Here is an 18,663-nt window from a genome sequence, read left to right as displayed (position 1 = left end):
TGATTGAGGATATTTGAGATATAATTTAGTGCAAGAGCATAGAAGGTTTTGCTCCCAAGATACTCACCATACATATTTCCTTGAGTAGAAACATAGCTTTTTGAAAAGTCACTTGTGGCTTGATAAAAGTGGTGACTCCCCCATCATAGGGATCATCTATTTGTTATGCTCGTGCAAGACTTAGTATATCACATCCTTACCTGCCACGGTGGGATTCATAAGGTATGTAGTACCAAAGTCGAAGAAATATCAAGATGTGGGCTAAATTTATCACAACTGGCCATTTGGCCTTAGGGATAAAAAGTGTTTGAAGTGTGTTCGTTTTACAGACCTAGTGCAAATTGAGCCGACTTCAGGCTTTGGAAATACACCTTAAAATACATCTAAAGGAAGGGTCAAAAACAAGTCCAAGGATTGGGTTGATCTAGACCCATACTCATTTGTGCCTTTGGGGCAACATTCTGATGTTTGTGTGCTTGCTTTGTTTTCTTGTCAAAGAAAAATCAGAAAAATCACTTCCCAAAAACAAAGTATTCATCCAACATTTCTCAAAAACAAAAGTACCAAAAACAAAGTGCAAACAACAAAGAGTCAAATTTTATGACCATTCTTCACATCTTGCGAAAGAAGAAGCGTCATCAGAATATCAACTTGAAAAGAAGACCATTAAGCTCCAAGGCTTTGATCAAAAGAAGAAAGTTCTTCTATCTAAATAGATAAATCTTTGTCTCACATAGAGTCTTTCTACATCGCATGCGTCTATACCTTCAAGGAAAAACAAACGAATTTGATTCTGAATCATTGAACTGTAGAGCTTTTATGCAATATAGAGCTCTGAGTTATCACAAAAATCAAGGAGGAAAGATTAATCCCAATTTCTTCCCAAACATCTGTATCACCTACAACACAGCTCGAGAAGTGCCACCAACGCCTGAAAGGGAAGAGGTAGAGTTTGTTCCATTTGTAACACAAAGTTTTTATTGAAGTTGAAAACAAAACATCCATCATCTCATTCATTCATCATCACTTCATCATCAATCCATCCCAACTCTCAAAACATTAAGAGGTTCTTGTCCCAAGTTCTCTTTTAGATATTGCTTGAAATCAAACACATCACATCACTTTTAGATTGTTTCTACATCTAGGATAAGCTCATCCTAAGAGACACATCTACGCAGGTTAAAACTAGTTCATGAGTGAATCCTCTCATTGCTAGGTAGTCAAAATCTGTAACACATCTCAGATTTCTCTACACCTTATCACATCCAAAAATCATCAAAACAAACAAGCAATTCAAAGAAGGAATTCTGGTTACATCTACCTTTAGAGTGCTCGAGATCTACAATCCACTAATCATCCATCTTTCATCGAACAACTCATCATCATCTTCAATCAATTTCAACACAAACTTGCAAACAAAATGGCTCAAACCCGCTCGCGGTCAAGGCAACGAGAAATAGAAATTGAGGAAGAAGAGGACAACCTCAATGAATTTCAAGAAGCACTTGGAGGAAATGTAAATGACGAAAACCCAAGTACTCCCACTCCTTCAACAATCGAAAGGGTTCAGCATAACCCTCATTTTAACAGATTGTTTGATGAAATACTTAGAAGCAATGCGGATGCTCACTTCTTAAAACTCGCTCAAGAAGGAGCCAAACTCCCCTCTGACTTTGATCTTGCCCAATTAAGACAAGCATCAGAAAGACAAAGTCGCCATGAGGAGGAAAGGGGTAGAAATCAAATCAGATATAACATTCCTTGAGGTAATCCACCACCTCCTCCTCCAAATGAAATGGAGATGTTGCGGCAACAAGTCGAAAATCTCGCCCAACAACTTCATAGTGGTGTTAAGACCAATCAATTCTCACTTAACGACATCTGTCCCTATCCATTTGATAGGAATCTTTATATGCCACCCTTTCCACGTGGGTTCGAAACACCAAAATTTGAAAAATATAGAGGAAAGGGGGATCCCCGCGATCATGTCAGAGAATTTCATTCCGCTTGTCTTGAAGTGGCTTATGAGGATACATACCTAATGCGCCTCTTTCCCCAAATCTTGGGAGGAACAACCACATCATGGTTTTCCCGACTACCAGGTGGCATTAGAACATTTGAGGAACTCATCCAGAAGTTCCTATCTCATTACTCTTATAATATTGAACGCGACATCACCATGGCTGATCTGTGCAATACCAAACAAAAACCAGGTGAACTATTCTCAATATTCCTGCAACGATGGCGCCAAATGTCTAGCAGACGTTCTCTTCAGTTACCTGAACGAGAACTAGTGGAAATTTTCATTTCCAACTTAAACGAAGAAATGGAATTTCACCTGGATGTCAAAGACACAGACTCTTTTAACGATATGATCACCAAGGGTATAAAATGTGAAAGGGCACTCATCAAAAAAGGACTCATCAAAATCTTTAATGAACCAAAAGATGCCCCTCGCCCGCGCTTCAATAGCGATAAACCGAACTTCTGGAACAAGAATAAGAATATCGTCAACAATGGAGTTGTGGATGCCAGGACTGTCCAAAATGCACAACCTGTGGTTCGGTTTGCAGGACAAAATCCTCCACCTCAAAATAACACAAATGGTCCTCCTAATCAAGGTCGCATCACATCTCATGATGAACCAAGACCTCGTCCACAAAAACAAAAACGCACATACACTCCCTTAGGGGAACCCATTGAAACAGTGATGCGACAACTTATTTCTCAGAATTTGATCACTCTACCTAAGCTATCCAACTATGAGCCTCAAGTCAAACCAGCATGGTGGAGAGATACTGAACACTATGAGTTCCATCAAGGAAGAGGACATAAGACAAGTAATTGTCACCGATTGAAAGATCTCATTCAAGATCTTATTGATCGAGGAGAAATTGAGATTGAAGGACATGATCCAAAAACGACAAATAATGATCACCTGATGTTCAAGAATCCACTTCCATCACAAGATCAAAGGGGTCCTTCCACTTCCAGGCGAGGCACCGATACCACTGATTATATGCAGGCTGCGTATAACTACACTGTAAATCACCTATATGATGCCAGTGAACAAATTGCAACTATAACCTTCAAAAATCCCACCTCCAATTGCAATGTTGTTACACGTCGTGGCAAGGTCACCATCAAAGCAGCTCCACAGGGCACCACCTCCGTCCCAAAGCAATATAACCTTGTGGAACAATTAGACAAAACCCCTGCGCTCATATCCATTTTAGAGCTATTACGCCTATCACCATCTCATAAAACAATCTTGGATCAAGCACTCCAAGAGGCGTCAGTCCCTGCAAACCTTAATACGGACCAGTTTCAAGCTATGGTTGGAAATCTAAAGTCATCACCTTGTCTCACTTTTTCTGAAAGTGACAACTCTTCCTTCCAACAACCTCATAATGCCTCACTCCACATTGAAGGCTTTATCAACCAACACAGGATCAAGCGAGTCTTGATAGATAATGGAGCAGGCCTAAACATTTGTACACTACAATTGGTCATAGCATTAGGATATGCAATAGAATCAGTGGATCCTCGCAAGAAGATCACCATCAAGGCCTATGATGATGCAGAGCGTTCATCCAAAGGAGCTGTGGTACTACCAATCCGAGTGGGCCCTGTGGTAAAGCACATCATCTGTCAGGTTCTGGACCTTCCTCTGCCATATAATCTATTATTAGGGAGACCTTGGATACATGCCATGCAAGCCGTTCCATCTACCTACCATCAATGTATCAAGTTCCCACATAATGGTGCAGAGATCACAATCCTGGGCGATGCAAATCCCTTTGCTTTTTGCCATAATATCAGTCATCAACCAGAGATTACTGTTCCTAATAATAGGGAAGCCATTTCCTCCACATCATATGTAAATCCCGCCTCTCTTGCCAGTTCGAACACCCCTATACCCAAGCAAGAAAATCTTAAGATGAAAGTCGCAAAGGAAGGTCCCGGAGAATACAATTTGAGTCAACTCTTTTGTGTGGGACAGATGCCCACTTCCCCTAGAACATATGGTAAACCACAGCAGTTACTCCAGCAACCATTAATCATGCCTGCATGTGCCTTGACGCCTTTCATCCTTGGAAAGAGTCAAGAGGAAGAGACACAAGATGAGGACCTAGCGGAATGGATCTATAAAGATCCCATCACCACTGATAAACCGCAAGTTACACTTCCTACGGAACAGTATGGCAAAGGCCTCCTCATTATGCAAAGAATGGGGTATGATGGTCAGAGTGCTTTGGGATCCTGCAAACAAGGACGACATGAACCGCTGCTGCCAGAGTTCAAACCCAAAGGTAATACAGGCCTAGGCTTTGAAAAAGAGGTCCTTCCTAAACTCAGGTTCAAAGGAAAACCCAGCAAACCATTTTGCTCACCTACTACAAAGAGGCCACCTTTCATAATTAAAGCACCATCAAACACTATCCCCACTGCCCCATCAAGGCTCACAACTCCACCGCAACCATCACCCATGCCAAACATCCCACCAATCAAGCCAATAATCCCATCAGCAACACCATTTGTAGCAACAACTGTATCAGAACCCGCAGCAGCATCTATGGCACCAGTTGTTCCAACAGAAGCCACTAAATCAACACTGTCGATACTTCCAGTGACAAAACCTTTAAACCCCATCACAGTTCCTGCAGCACCGATCACCTCAAAGGTACATAAACCAGTCACACCTGCAGTATTCAACTCCAGCGACATCCCAGTATGGTATAGCAATCGGATGCTGGAAAGTGATTCAGAGACCGACTCACATGAGTGGGAATTTGATGCTGTGCAACTTAACACTTCAGATGAGGAAGACACATCACCACCTCCACCACGCAAAGACATCCCTATTTACGGAGAAGCACAGATAAAGACCACTTGGGTACCTGAGCTAGAAACATCTTCCACAGACCCTACGTCTCATCCAACGCCTGATTCTGACAGGGAGAGTACCATCAACGACCTTCACCACAATATCTTAACCCTCACTGATACATCTCCCGCACTTAACCTAATCGATGAAATAATGCCCATTATCCACCCTGAACTCATCGAATGGAACCAACCAAATCCCCCATGTCTTGACCTCTTCCAAAATGATGAGGCTATCATTGACTTTTTGGAATTAAGGGATAATCTACCAAGCGGGGATCACAAAGCTGGATTCGCCATTGAACTCAATAGCGCAGCATACTTCGGGGCGGATGCCAAACCTTTCAGCTGCAAAAATATAACAATAAAACATGGATCTTCTAGTGAAAACCACACTGTGGCACTATTTGCTCCGACAACAGTAAAAAGAAATAGCGTATCCAACGGTGAAAACCTCTCTGAGGCACCTGAGGATGAAGGGTTTGACATTCTCCCTACAAGCACACAACAGGAACGATCAACGATCCTCATTGAGGAGACCAAAGAATACAATGTGGGGACTCTTGAAAACCCTCATATCATACATCTGGCATCTCTTCTCACTCCAGAGGAACAGCCTCAATTCATAGAGTTCTTCCAGCAACGTCAAATCAACTTTGCATGGTCATATGCAGACATACCTGGGCTTAATCCTGATTTAGTCATGCATCATCTCACAGTAGCAAAAGGAGCCAAACCTATCAAACAGAAGCTTCGAAAGATGCGTCCTCAAATTTCCGTACTAGTTAAAACAGAACTTAAGAAACTCCTGGATGTTGGTTTCATTAGACCAATTGATTATGCAGAATGGATCTCCAACATTGTGCCAGTCGGCAAACCAAAAGGGGGCATCCGCATTTGTACAGACTTCAGAGATCTAAATAAAGCATGTCCTAAGGATGACTTCCCTCTACCAAATATTGACATCATAGTGGATTTGACAGCAGGACATGCCGTGCTTTCACTCATGGATGGCTTTTCAGGATACAATCAAATCAAGATCGCACCAGAGGACCAACATAAGACAGCCTTCACATGTCCATGGGGCACATACTACTGGAATGTAATGCCTTTTGGTCTAAAGAATGCAGGAGCGACCTATCAAAGAGCAATGACCACCATCTTCCATGACATGATGCATACTATGATGGAAGATTATGTGGATGATTTACTGGCAAAATCACTTACTAGAGAAGGACATCTTCACATCTTAGATAAGATCTTTGATAGACTGGAACAATACCATGTTCGACTCAACCCAAAGAAATGTGTCTTTGGAGTGACCTCCGGGAAGCTTCTAGGATACATTGTCTCAAGCAAAGGCATTGAGGTCTGTCCAGCAAAGGTTAAAGCAATCATGGACATGCCACCACCAAAGAATATCAGTCAACTAAGGACACTACAAGGACGGCTTCAATCCATCCGCAGATTCATTGCACAATTGGCTGATAAGTGTCACCCATTCACACACCTGCTACACAAGAACATTCGCTTTCAGTGGGATGACAGATGCCAGCAAGCATTTCAGGCACTTAAAGACTATCTCATGAATCCACCATTGTTGATGCCACCAGATCCAAGTAGACCGTTGTTATTTTATATCTCAGCGACAAGTACAGCATTAGGTGTATTACTGGCACAACATAATGCAGAAGGCAAAGAGTGTGCGGTATACTACATCTCTCGCACACTGGTTGGCTATGAACTCAATTACACACCTATTGAGCGAGCTTGCCTAGCAGTAATCCTAGCAGCCACTAAATTATGGCATTATCTGTTGACACACAAAGTACAACTCATCACAAAGATTGATCCAATCAAGTACTTACTCAGCAAAGCAGCATTGACAGGTCGCTTGGCCAAATGGGTGATGATTTTAAGTGAATTTGACATTGAGTATGTAGATCGTAAAGCTATCAAAGATCAAGTCATTGCAGATCAGCTGGCCGATGCACCACTCATAGGCGATCATCCTCTCATTTCCAATTTTCCAGATGAAGAGATATTCATGATCACAGAAGCACAGCCATGGAAACTATATTTTGATGGTTCATACACTAGGCATGGATCGGGGACAAGCATTCTGTTTATCACACCTCAAGGTGATAGCATCCCGAAGTCTTACAGGCTCACATTTCCATGCACAAACAACATAGCAGAGTATGAAGCCTTGATCACAGGACTTAGGCTAGCCATACAATGGAAATTACAAGAACTGCAAGTATATGGCGACTCGCAATTGGTCATTCGACAAGCAACAGATGAGTACAGACCAAAGATGATAAACTCATGCCATACAAGCAAATGGTGGACAGTCTAAAGACATCATTTACTACTATCACCTTTGAGCAGATACCAAGAGATCAGAATTGAGCTCTTGACGCTATGGCTACCATTGCATCTCTCCTAGATCTTCCACAAAATTCAACACGCTACGAGTTCTTGGTAGAACAGCTTTGGATTCCCGCTTATGATATCCCTGAATCCGAAATGATATGTCACCTTGTCGGTTCTGAATCCCCATGGTACGGTGATTTCTACACCTATCTCCACGATCACACCCTTCCTCCCAACCAATCAAATAACCAACGAAAAACCTTCATTCGCCAAACTGCTCGATATATCATTATTATTGAAACCCTATACCGACGCGGTCTTGATGGTACTCTCCTTCGATGTCTAGAACAAGGTGAGATAACAAAGGCTTTGGAAGAGGTACATGAAGGAATTTGCAGGACTCACTCAAGTGGTCCATCACTAGCCAAGAAACTCATACGAGCTGGATACTATTGGCCATCTATGGAAAAGGATTCCTACTACTTTGTCAGGAAATGCAAGAAATGTCAAGTTCATGGTGACCTGATACATGCACCAGCACAGGAACTGCAACCAATCACAACACCATGGCCTTTTTGTCAATGGGGCCTTGACCTTGTGGGTAAGATTCACCCATCTTCATCCAACGGCCATAAATTCATTATTACCGCCACCGAATATTTCACCAAGTGGATCGAAGCTGTTCCACTTACCCAAGTAACCGGCAAGCAGATCGCCTCATTCATCCTCAACTACATCATCTGCCGGTATGGTGTGCCCATGTCCATTGTCACAGATAACGGTCTTCCTTTCAAAAATCAGGATGTCCGTGAGCTTTGTGAGAAATTTCATATCCAACACCGCTTTTCCACTCCCTATTACCCACAAGGCAATGGTCAGGCCGAAGCATCCAATAAAAACATACTGAGAATCCTAAAGAAGATGGTTAATGATGCCGGCCGTGATTGGCATGCTCAATTGAATCCAGCATTATGGGCATATCGAACTAGCATTCGAACCCCTACAAGCGCAACTCCCTACTCATTGGTCTATGGTGCTGAAGCTATCTTACCTATTGAGGTCGAGATACCATCCTTACGGGTTTCCTTGCACAATCTCATCGATGATGAAGCCTATAGAGTATCTCGTCTCCAGGACTTAGAGTTACTTGATGAGAAGCGACAAGTTGCATACAATCACCTCAAAGCCTATCAGCAGCGCATGAGCAGAAGCTACAACCACCGAGTTCGATCTCGTACATTTGAGGTAGGTGATCTTGTTCTTCGAGAGAATCCTCGCAACCAACCAAATAGAGAACATCAAGGAAAGTTTGAATCAAACTGGCTGGGCCCCTATGTTGTCACTGCTGTATTCGGGTCCGGGGCATATCAGTTGGCTACACCAGAAGGAGAACCGCTTGTAGATCCAATCAATAGCATGCACCTCAAAAGATTTTATACCTAAGGTGTATAGAGCATCAGGCTCCCCTGCATATCAGAAAATACCAAAAACATTCAGAAAATGTCCTGAAGAAAATACAAAAACATTCAAAAAGTAAAGAAAATCATGCATCCAAACAGTGAACAACCACTCCGGTGGCACCTTGGGTAAGTGCGATGGTAAAAACCTGGCAAACAGGCGCCACTCGTAAAGGCAATGGCTCTAGTATCTTTCAGGCTCATTGCGATCACATTCATGCACACACACATCCATCCATCCAAACCATGGCTTGTTATTTGATCTACAATTAAGAAAGTACTCCATGCGTCTAGCATCTCACCTTTTCATAGTCAGGTCTACAAACTGGGGGCAATACCCTTACCCTAGTGATGGAAGTGGATTCTCCATTGTTTTATGATTCATTAAAGTTCTTCATTCAAGCAATCATCAGAAAAATCCAAAAACATTCAAAAATGCCTCTAAAAATACCAAAAACATTCAAAAATGTTTCACAAAATCCAAAAACATCGGAAAACCCATCAAAAGTCACACAAAACCATGGCAACACCTTGTACATATTTATCTGATTAGATACAAATGAACATTGACAAAATACTCACAAAATGACCACTTATCAATCAACCAAAACAATCGACATCAACAAATCCAAACTGTCTTTAAAAACAAGGATGCATCCTTCCTTATCAAAACAAAGACAAGATGACATTTTCTTTGACAAGAAAATTATGTTAAGCTATCAAATACTTGGTTGATTTATGAGTACAATCATTTGTTTATCTGTATCGGGATCTTTCAGCATTGTTTTGTATCATTTGCGCATTATTTCCGATGAAGTTCTGGGGCATGTACTAATGGTGTCTACGTGGGAAGTTCACTAAGCTACGTGATCATAGGCAAAAATACAGTCATAGATCACTACGGCTTGCTGACTACAGCGTATATCTCGACCATATGAGCATGAACCATTACCAAGGATCCATATTCTTTATTCTTTATGTATATATGCTGTTTGGTTGCAGGTACAATGCTCATCCTTTGATTCCTCTTCCTCCAAATTGGATAAAGGTTTTATTTTCTTAGTACGGTATGAACTTGTCTCAGGATCTGATCAGCCTAAGATCAAGGAGGACGATCCAAGTCATACACGAAAGGAGATAATCCTTGTCTGTTTCGCAAGCAATACTCTCGTCGACTTGACCCTTATATCAAGTCATTTGTATTCACTTGCTATATTAAAATCCATGAAAGAAATACTCAAGTCATCTTGAATCATTGTGTCAAGATGCTTGTATTCTCTTCCAACAGTTTAAAGCTCAATGATAAAAATAGAGCACTATGGATCGTCATTTCACCTCATCTGTTTATATCTTGCATTCCGTTGCATATCACCCATCCATTCATTCATATGTGGGCTTTTACATGCAAAAATGACTAATAAAGCTGGTCTTGGATACAATCATGATCGAGTACTCTGATACATCATCAATGCATCATGCAAAGTCTTAAAAACCTTGTGTTCTTCATGATCATATCATCATTACATTTAGGTGCATCTTGCATTACGTCCATTCATGTCATTTTAAAAACTTAAACATTGCATATAGTTCATTGTTGATATTCGTTTTTATTAAAATCATTTGCATCATTGCATCATCATAAATAATCGCTTTATTCATAGGATTAAAATGGTCTTTGATTATATTTAGTCTTTTACTGAGCATTCATATAGTGTCAAATATCCATTATCATTTTCTTATCTTTTCATCATTTATCATTTGCATTCATTTCGTTATGGTTAAAAGGATGCATTCATTCATTACTAAGTATCTTATTATGCTCATTGTAAGATACATTCACATTGCATTCATTATCATTACATTAAGGTGCAGTTATTATACTCATTAGTTATCATATCATCCCATTATCATTTATACTTACCAACATATTTAAAAACACATTTAGAATCATAACACCATTTGTTTACACCATTTCATACCATTTCATATATCCATTTTACGTATGCATTTATTTAAAACACATTATCATATAAACACTTGTACTTTACATTTGTTTATCCGTATGCATTCATTCTACACATTATCATATAAACATTTGTCCTTTACATTTATTTAGGCATCATTATCATATAAACATTTGTCCTTTACATTTATTTAGGCATCATCATCATATAAACATTTGTCCTTTACATTTGTTTATCCATCTACATTCATTTAGGCATCATCATCATATAAACATTTGAACTTTACATTTATTTATCCATCTACATTCATTTAGACATTATCATATAAACATTGGTACTTTACATTTTGTTTCTCCATATTACATTCATCTAAAACACATCTAGATGCATATCCATACATAAAATCATTCATCTAACCATTACATTAACATCGTCACATAAATCATCTTATCATTGCATCGCAATAGGAAACACCATAAATCCTGTTCATACATCAAAACATAAGCATATCTCATCATGGCATTCCATACATAAAGCATTACATCAAAAATCAAAATACATCATATACATCTAAACCTGCATTCATATATCAGTATCCAACATCATATATCATCATGGCATTCCATACATAAAGTATTACATCACAAATCAAATACATCATACACATATAAACTTGAATTCATATGTTAGTATCCCACATCATAAATCATCATAAAATCATGCATAAAAGAAACATCTCATCAAATGCATCCATATACATATACATCTAAGCAATAAATCATCATCATGCATAAACATCCAAACATAATCAAAAGCATATCATCACAATATGGGATCTCCTCATATATATCAACTCATATATCAAAGTACAATGAAGTCTACAAAATCGGCTATCAAGAGCCATCCAAGATACAGTCCAAAAATAGACAATGATACAATACATATATGCAAAAATGCTCTCTCAAATGCCGCTCTGGCCAGATGTTGTACCTGCACCACCCCTACCTACTCCACCACTGGTACCGGCCCCACCTGATCCATCTCTCCGTGGAGGCCTCATCGAACCCCCACTCCCTCCTGCATCTCCTGATCTATCTCGCCTTAAAGGACCCATCACTCCCCCACTGCTCTGCATCCTCTGTGATTGCTCGGATCTCGACTGCCGCATCTGGGTATAACTGAGAGCTCACTGACTAAATGGCACCACCTGCTCATATAAACCTCGCCAGTACTCTATCTCAGCCTGTGCTCGCCCAAACTGCCTCATAATCTCCCCTGTAGGACCCTGTGCTCCTACTCCCGCTCGGACTCTCTCCTGCAACTCTGCCAATCTCTCCACCGCAGTATCTCTCTCCCGCAGCACCACTGTCAGCTCTGACTCACGTGCAAATAGTTGCACATCCCTAGCTGCTACCTCCGCCTCTAATCTCTCTACCTGGGTCTGCAAATAACCTATCATATGATCCCGCAGATCCCCTGTAGCTCCCTCCCCCATGGCTGCCACACCCGTATCACCCCCTGCACCACCCTCCCCTGCACCACCCTCTCCTGCACCTGTATCCATCGGGATCTCTCTCTCCATCCCCCTCCCACTCAGCTGCACTCCTCCCTGCATCAAAGGACCCTGTGATATCTGAAGAGGTAATCCACCTCTCCCTCTCCGTTGTCTCGGCATCCCCAAACCTCCTCCACCTCCTCCACCACCTCCACCACCTCCTCCACCACCTCCTCCTCCACCTCCTCCATCTCCTCCTCCTCCTCCTCCCCCTCCTCGACCTCTTGCTCTCCGTCCTCATCCCCTCTCATCCTCAAAAGATGGGATAGGCTCAACTGGGTCTGATATCCACAGGATCAGGTGCGCCGCCCGATATTGTGTATACTCTGCTGTAACACCTACATCCACGACCCTCGGTCGTAAGTCCCATGGCCTCGCCTGCAGTGTCCGAAACTCTGCCAGTGCCTGATCATATGGTAGCACTGGACCCCATGCATACCGCTCTCGGATCACTCGTGCATACTCCCCTGATCCGGTAGGCAGTCCCTGTTGTCGTCCAAACTGCCTCATCACCCGTCCTGGCACCTGTCTCTCCACATGATAAGAGGTCCTCCCAATGAGGAATCGGGTCATGAAGCAATATGGTAGTGCCTCTGCATCATCCTCCCATGGCTCACACTCTAAGTATGGCCGCTAGATCACCGCATCCAGGTCATCCAATGCCCGCCGCCACCACTCTAACTTCCCCAAGTGGGGCTGACTCATCATGCCACTGTACATAAACATGTATGGCTGGTCCACGGCTCGGAATCTGAGATTCACTGGTCACGTCACTGGTAGGTGCTCCCATGCCCACACATGCAGCAGCGTCATGCCCACTGCAAGAGACCCTCTCCCCCGGTATACTACCTCACGTAGCTCCTGATACATGTGCGCTAACACACACGGCCCCCACGCAAATCGGGTCCCCTCAGTCACCATCATCTCTATCACCTGTCCCCATCCCACCGCCAATCCATGTGACCGCCTATTTGGACACAGAAGTCCTCCCACGATCCCTGACAAAACTGCTGGAAGGGGCTCATATAGTGCCGCTATATCCTCCCATGCGATCGAGCCATCATCAATATATACGTCCTCCTCAAAAATCCGCTGACAAGACACCATCCCCCAGGATCGATCATATGTCACCAGCTCCCCCCGAATCGGAATCCGGAGGATATGCCACACGTCCTCCAAAGTCACCGTCATCTCTCCCTGGGCTAGATGGAACGTGCACGTCTCGCTGTGCCATCGCTCTGCCAATGTTGTGATCAGGCCGTGATTCATCCGAATCACGGGCATATGCATCACCTCGTAGAGGCCAGTAGCTGCAATGCAGTCTATCTCTATCTGTGTCAACCGATCTCGTAATCCCTGTGTCACAGGGTGGCGCTCGCGTAACTGCAACACGCGCAGATCCTCCTGCACATAATCATTCATCCAACCACCAATCAGTTGTTTTGTTATCAAACTTTCTTAAGTTTAAACCTAGACTATCATCAGATACTTTGATCAAGTATCTTCGGGTCTCAACAGGTAAGCAATCATGGCCGCCTAGACTTCAACAGGCATTTATCCTAACAAATGACCTAAGTCTCATCGGGCTGCTATGGTTCAAAACAACTCCCACTTCACCTCGCCATCCATCAATCATTAGGCATCAGGAGATTTATTTTGTCCGAAACTGGGGCATCTTGTTATACTAAGGCAAAAGCGCTATTTTATCTACAATAGCGCTAAATCTACACAATAGCGCTACAACCACATCAATAGCGCTCAAACCAGACTACAATAGCGCTACAAAACCAAAAGCACTAAATCCGCTATACAATAGTGCTATTACGGGTCAATAGTGCTCAATTAACCCTACGATAGCGCTACTTAGACATAAGCGCTAAAACTTGCATACACTAGCGCTAATGCATACAAAAGCGCTCAAACTAGCCTACAAAAGCGCTATTGCGACACAATAGCGCTAATTGATGGAGCAAAAGCGCTAAAACCATAGTTCCAGCACTCTTGCTCCGACTTGACTTTGACTCAGCTAAAAACATATTAAAAATGCCTGAAAAGTGAGTTTTTGAATTTGCGTACCGCTGGTCTGTAGTCGGTTGGGCACTGGAACCGTCGGACTCGCTCGAATCGGTGCTCGGTGATCGGAAACGGCATCATAGCTCCTCCTTGCTCCTCCAAATGTCACTGTCAAAGCTCTCGTTTTCAACTGGTCGCGGTCACAAATGATCCTATTTTCACCCCTTTCACCCCATTTATACCCCCCGCCGTCACCATAACTTCGCCCTGCTCATCGCCGTGGTCCCCGTGAACTTCCCGAGCCCCCCATTTATCCATGTTTCCCCCGATTTCTTCTATTTTCCACCAGTATACCTAACTTCTTCTCTTCTACCACCCTGCCAATTTTCATTCTTTTTCGAGAGATCGCTCGATTTTTCAAAAAAATTCGGCCCATCTCTCGAGGGGGCATACCACCCATTAAATTTACATTTTATGGGGCATTTCTTCACACCAGTTTTTCTTTCTTTGAAACGATGCGATAAACTGCACCGTCTCAAAGAGGGACAAATGTAGTCACATAAATCTGTCCATTTTAATTAAATGAATATTTCGTATTTATTTGATTAAAAAATCCACTAGCCATCAATTAATTAAATTAATATTTAATTAATTCATCCCCAAAACACTCTTCTATTAATTAAATAAATTATTCAATTTATTTTAATTAATTCATTAAATCCAATTCCAATCAATTAAATAAATAAAATCTATTTATTTAATTAAAATCCCCTTTTCTTCTTTTAAATAAATTAAATAAAACATTTATTTAAATCATTATCCCCACCCCACTTGCATTTTCCTAAAAATGCAACTTGCACACATTTATTGAAATAAATGAATTTTTATTTTAATAAAATCCTATTTTCCTTCACCCACCAAATCCACTTGCAAAAATCTAATCCCCTTCTAGATTCTTCTAACCCCTTCCTAATTAGCCTAATCCATCCCCTAATTATTGTCACATTCCTAAGCAAAATGGAGTCACTTCTCAAAGACCCCAAAGTCTTTGATAACCATTAAAGGCTTTCAACCTTCAACCACTAAATGGCTCAAAGTCTTTGAAAACCATTAAAGGCATCCAACTTTCAACCACTTAATCTCCAAAAGTCTCCAATAACCATTAATGGTTAATTCAACCCTCCCACATGGTTAAAACATTTGTTTTGACTCAACCTCTACCCAACCCAAGGGTCTCATCAAGCCTTCAATGCTTTGACCATGATTATCTCTTAATCATTTGCTCAAAGGTTTATCCTTGGATTAACTCCTAATCCAATGGGTAATCCTAATTTAGGCTTGACCCTTGGCCTTTAGATAACCATGAGGTCTTCTCAGGCCTTTAATGCCTCCAACCTCTTCTCTCAACCCAATCCTATGTTGACATTTGTCACCATTTCATTGGTGCAAATTGTACACATGGATTCCCAACTTTCAAGCTTGACCCTTGATTAAACCTTTCAATCCTGGCCATCCATTGCTCCATTTTTCCTATAAATAGAGCCCATTCCTTCATAATCCAGATCCTGAAAACTTGTATGCATCTAAGCTATAGACATTTTAGAGAGCATTTTAGCATAAACAATCTAACATTTTGTCTTTTGGTTAAAACATATCATTTTAGCATTAGTATTAGCTTTTCATTTCATATTTGGAGCTATACTACAATCTCAATCCTCCATAAGCATCCATAGTGCAAAAAGCTGCTGAGAGCTACACTATTTTGGAACTTGGAGAGGAGAGGAACAAGGGAGAAGGAGCTAATATCATGCTAAGAGATAGTTGGAGATGTCTCATTGTCTTTACTTCTTTAGTTAAATTCATTAGCATGTTTTTAGTGTCTCTCTTGGAATGTCTTCATATGTTTTAGTTTTTGATTGACTAACGCTAATGCTTTGTGTGTTTTTGTGTTGTTTGATCTTAGACTAAACATTGTGTGCCATTTAGGAGGGCATCAGTATTTTTAAGTGGATTCTAATATGTTGAGGGAATATATATTTATTTCAAAAGAAAATGCTCTCTGAGCAAAATTTGATTCTTAGTGGACTCAATTTAAATCTAACATAAACATTTTAATCAGAAAGTCATTTTGAAAAATAAACATAAATAAAATCATACAAAAATTAGAACTGTATGTTAAAGAATGTAAAAAAAATTCTATTCATAAAAATGTTTTATAGTATTTATTAATATATGAAAGTAATGGATGAAAACATCCCTATCTTATGATTGTTATATATATTTCATATGTTATATGTGTTGGTATAATATAAATTTTTTATAAAGAGAATCAATTCTTCAAAGATAATTCTGCTGTTTTGTTTGGTATGAAATCAAATTCATAAATATCTAATCTTTTAATTAGAATCTAATATAAAACATTTTACATCTCATTCTTTTGATATAATTCAAAATCTTTACAAAATAAATACTTTAATAAAAACCTCAATTTAATCTCTCAATATTAACTCAAATTGTAAAATATTTATATACTTTACTACTTTGCTCCTATTATTATAATAATAATAAATCCTTACAAAATAAATTAAAACAATTTAATCTTTTAATTTAGATTTAAAATATTTATATTCACCACAAATAAACTATTATACAAAGATTATATACTGTTCTAACAGGAACATTAGGATTAAAGATGGCATCAGGTCTGTTCCTCTAGAGAGGAATATTAAGATGAGGATATGTTTTAAATGATTGTTGTAGCTTGTAACACATCATCAAGCGGAAAGTGGTGAAAGGGACAGACATGAAAGCTTCTTGGAAAAGATCATGTGAACATATCAAGCGAAAATGTTGTACTTTGCAAAAAGTTTTCAAAAGAAGCAAACACCGTAAAATATGTGTTCAGGTTATATGCAATTTTAGAAGGGGAAATTTTTTAATTTGAAAATAATTTTTTTTATTGTATTAAAAGAAGAAAATCTATTAGTTGTGCATTTTAATTTCAAGCTTTTCAAAATCTTATGTAAAAATTTCAAATCACTTGAGTAGTTTATTTGGCAAGTCCCCTGCTTATAAGTAAGATTTTAGGACAACATCATCAAATATGAAGTTACATCAGCATACTTTTTGTCAAGGTGTCGAAAACAGTCCAAAAAAAGGTGAAACCAATAGTCTGCAGAAAAGACTACAATACTTGTGCAGTTGATGTGGCATCACATGATTGGTTGCTTTTTATAACTAATGGTACATTTCATTTGGTTATTGGCAGTCATCATCAACAATGTCAAAAAATTGGACATTAAATCAACGAGTATTAAATTCAACAACTTCTATCACAAAAATTGAAATGCTTTCAATTACTGGATCCTCTCCCCTAGTTTATGTGTACATTCCATTTAGTTATTGGCAGTCATCATCAACAATGTCAAAAAATAGGACATTAAATCAACCAGCATTAAATTCAACAACTTCTATCACAAAAATTGAAATGCGTTCAATTACTGGATCCTCTCCCCTAGTTTATGTGTACATTTCATTTAGTTATTGGCAGTCATCATCAACAATGTCAAAAAAATAGACATTAAATCAACGAGTATTAAATTCAACAACTTTTATCACAAAAATTGAAATGTGTTCAATTACTGGATCCTCTCCCCTAATTTATGTGGCATACTAATAACTAAATTGCGAGTTCAAAGATCCGCTTCGTTGGGTTAGGTGCAACATTTTAAGTTACAACCATAATGGTTAGCTGTGTGAAAACAAAAGTGACAATGGTGAAAAATGGGTATTTAAAGCTGAAAGGCCTGCAATAAGTACACAAAGTGGGTTAGCCACTGACAGATGATATTTACAGGTTATTATGGAGAAAGTTATAATGGCCGTCCCTACACAGAAATTAATGGATTCAACCAGTGTGCAAATGGTTCCTCTTGTTTACTTTTCTTGACTCATAAATCACTCTCAAATTGTGGAAAACTGTGGCCGAAATATGTTTCTTCCGAGTAATGGAGATTGAAGGAAAGAGACGCGAATTTTCCCTGTGTTGAGTGTAAATGGAAACCATAAATTCCCAACATTCTCCAGAATGGGACACAAGTTTAGGATAGCAAGATTTTTCACAGATCTTTTTCTAGCATTGTAGAAGAAGTATAATTCTTCATTAGTTCTCTTAGTTTGCTTCTACAATGAAGGTTTGGATTTTTATTCTATTGACATTGAAGTCTAATTTGTTTAACTTTGTTCTGAGGTTAATGCAGAGTTTGTTATTGCAGAGGATTGTAGTGTTTTCTGTAGAGATATATTGCGGCAAATGCAAGCAGAATGTCTTGAAGGCGACTGCAGATATAGATGGTGTGTACTTTTATTTTGAAACACATAGTTTCTCAGACGTGCTGGTGAATTCTATCGT

Source organism: Cryptomeria japonica, chromosome 4, assembly GCF_030272615.1.
Source record: "Cryptomeria japonica chromosome 4, Sugi_1.0, whole genome shotgun sequence".
NCBI classification, from domain to species: Eukaryota; Viridiplantae; Streptophyta; class Pinopsida; order Cupressales; family Cupressaceae; genus Cryptomeria; species Cryptomeria japonica.
The sequence above is the reverse complement of the archived record's forward strand: the minus strand, read 5'-3'. Positions refer to the sequence as shown.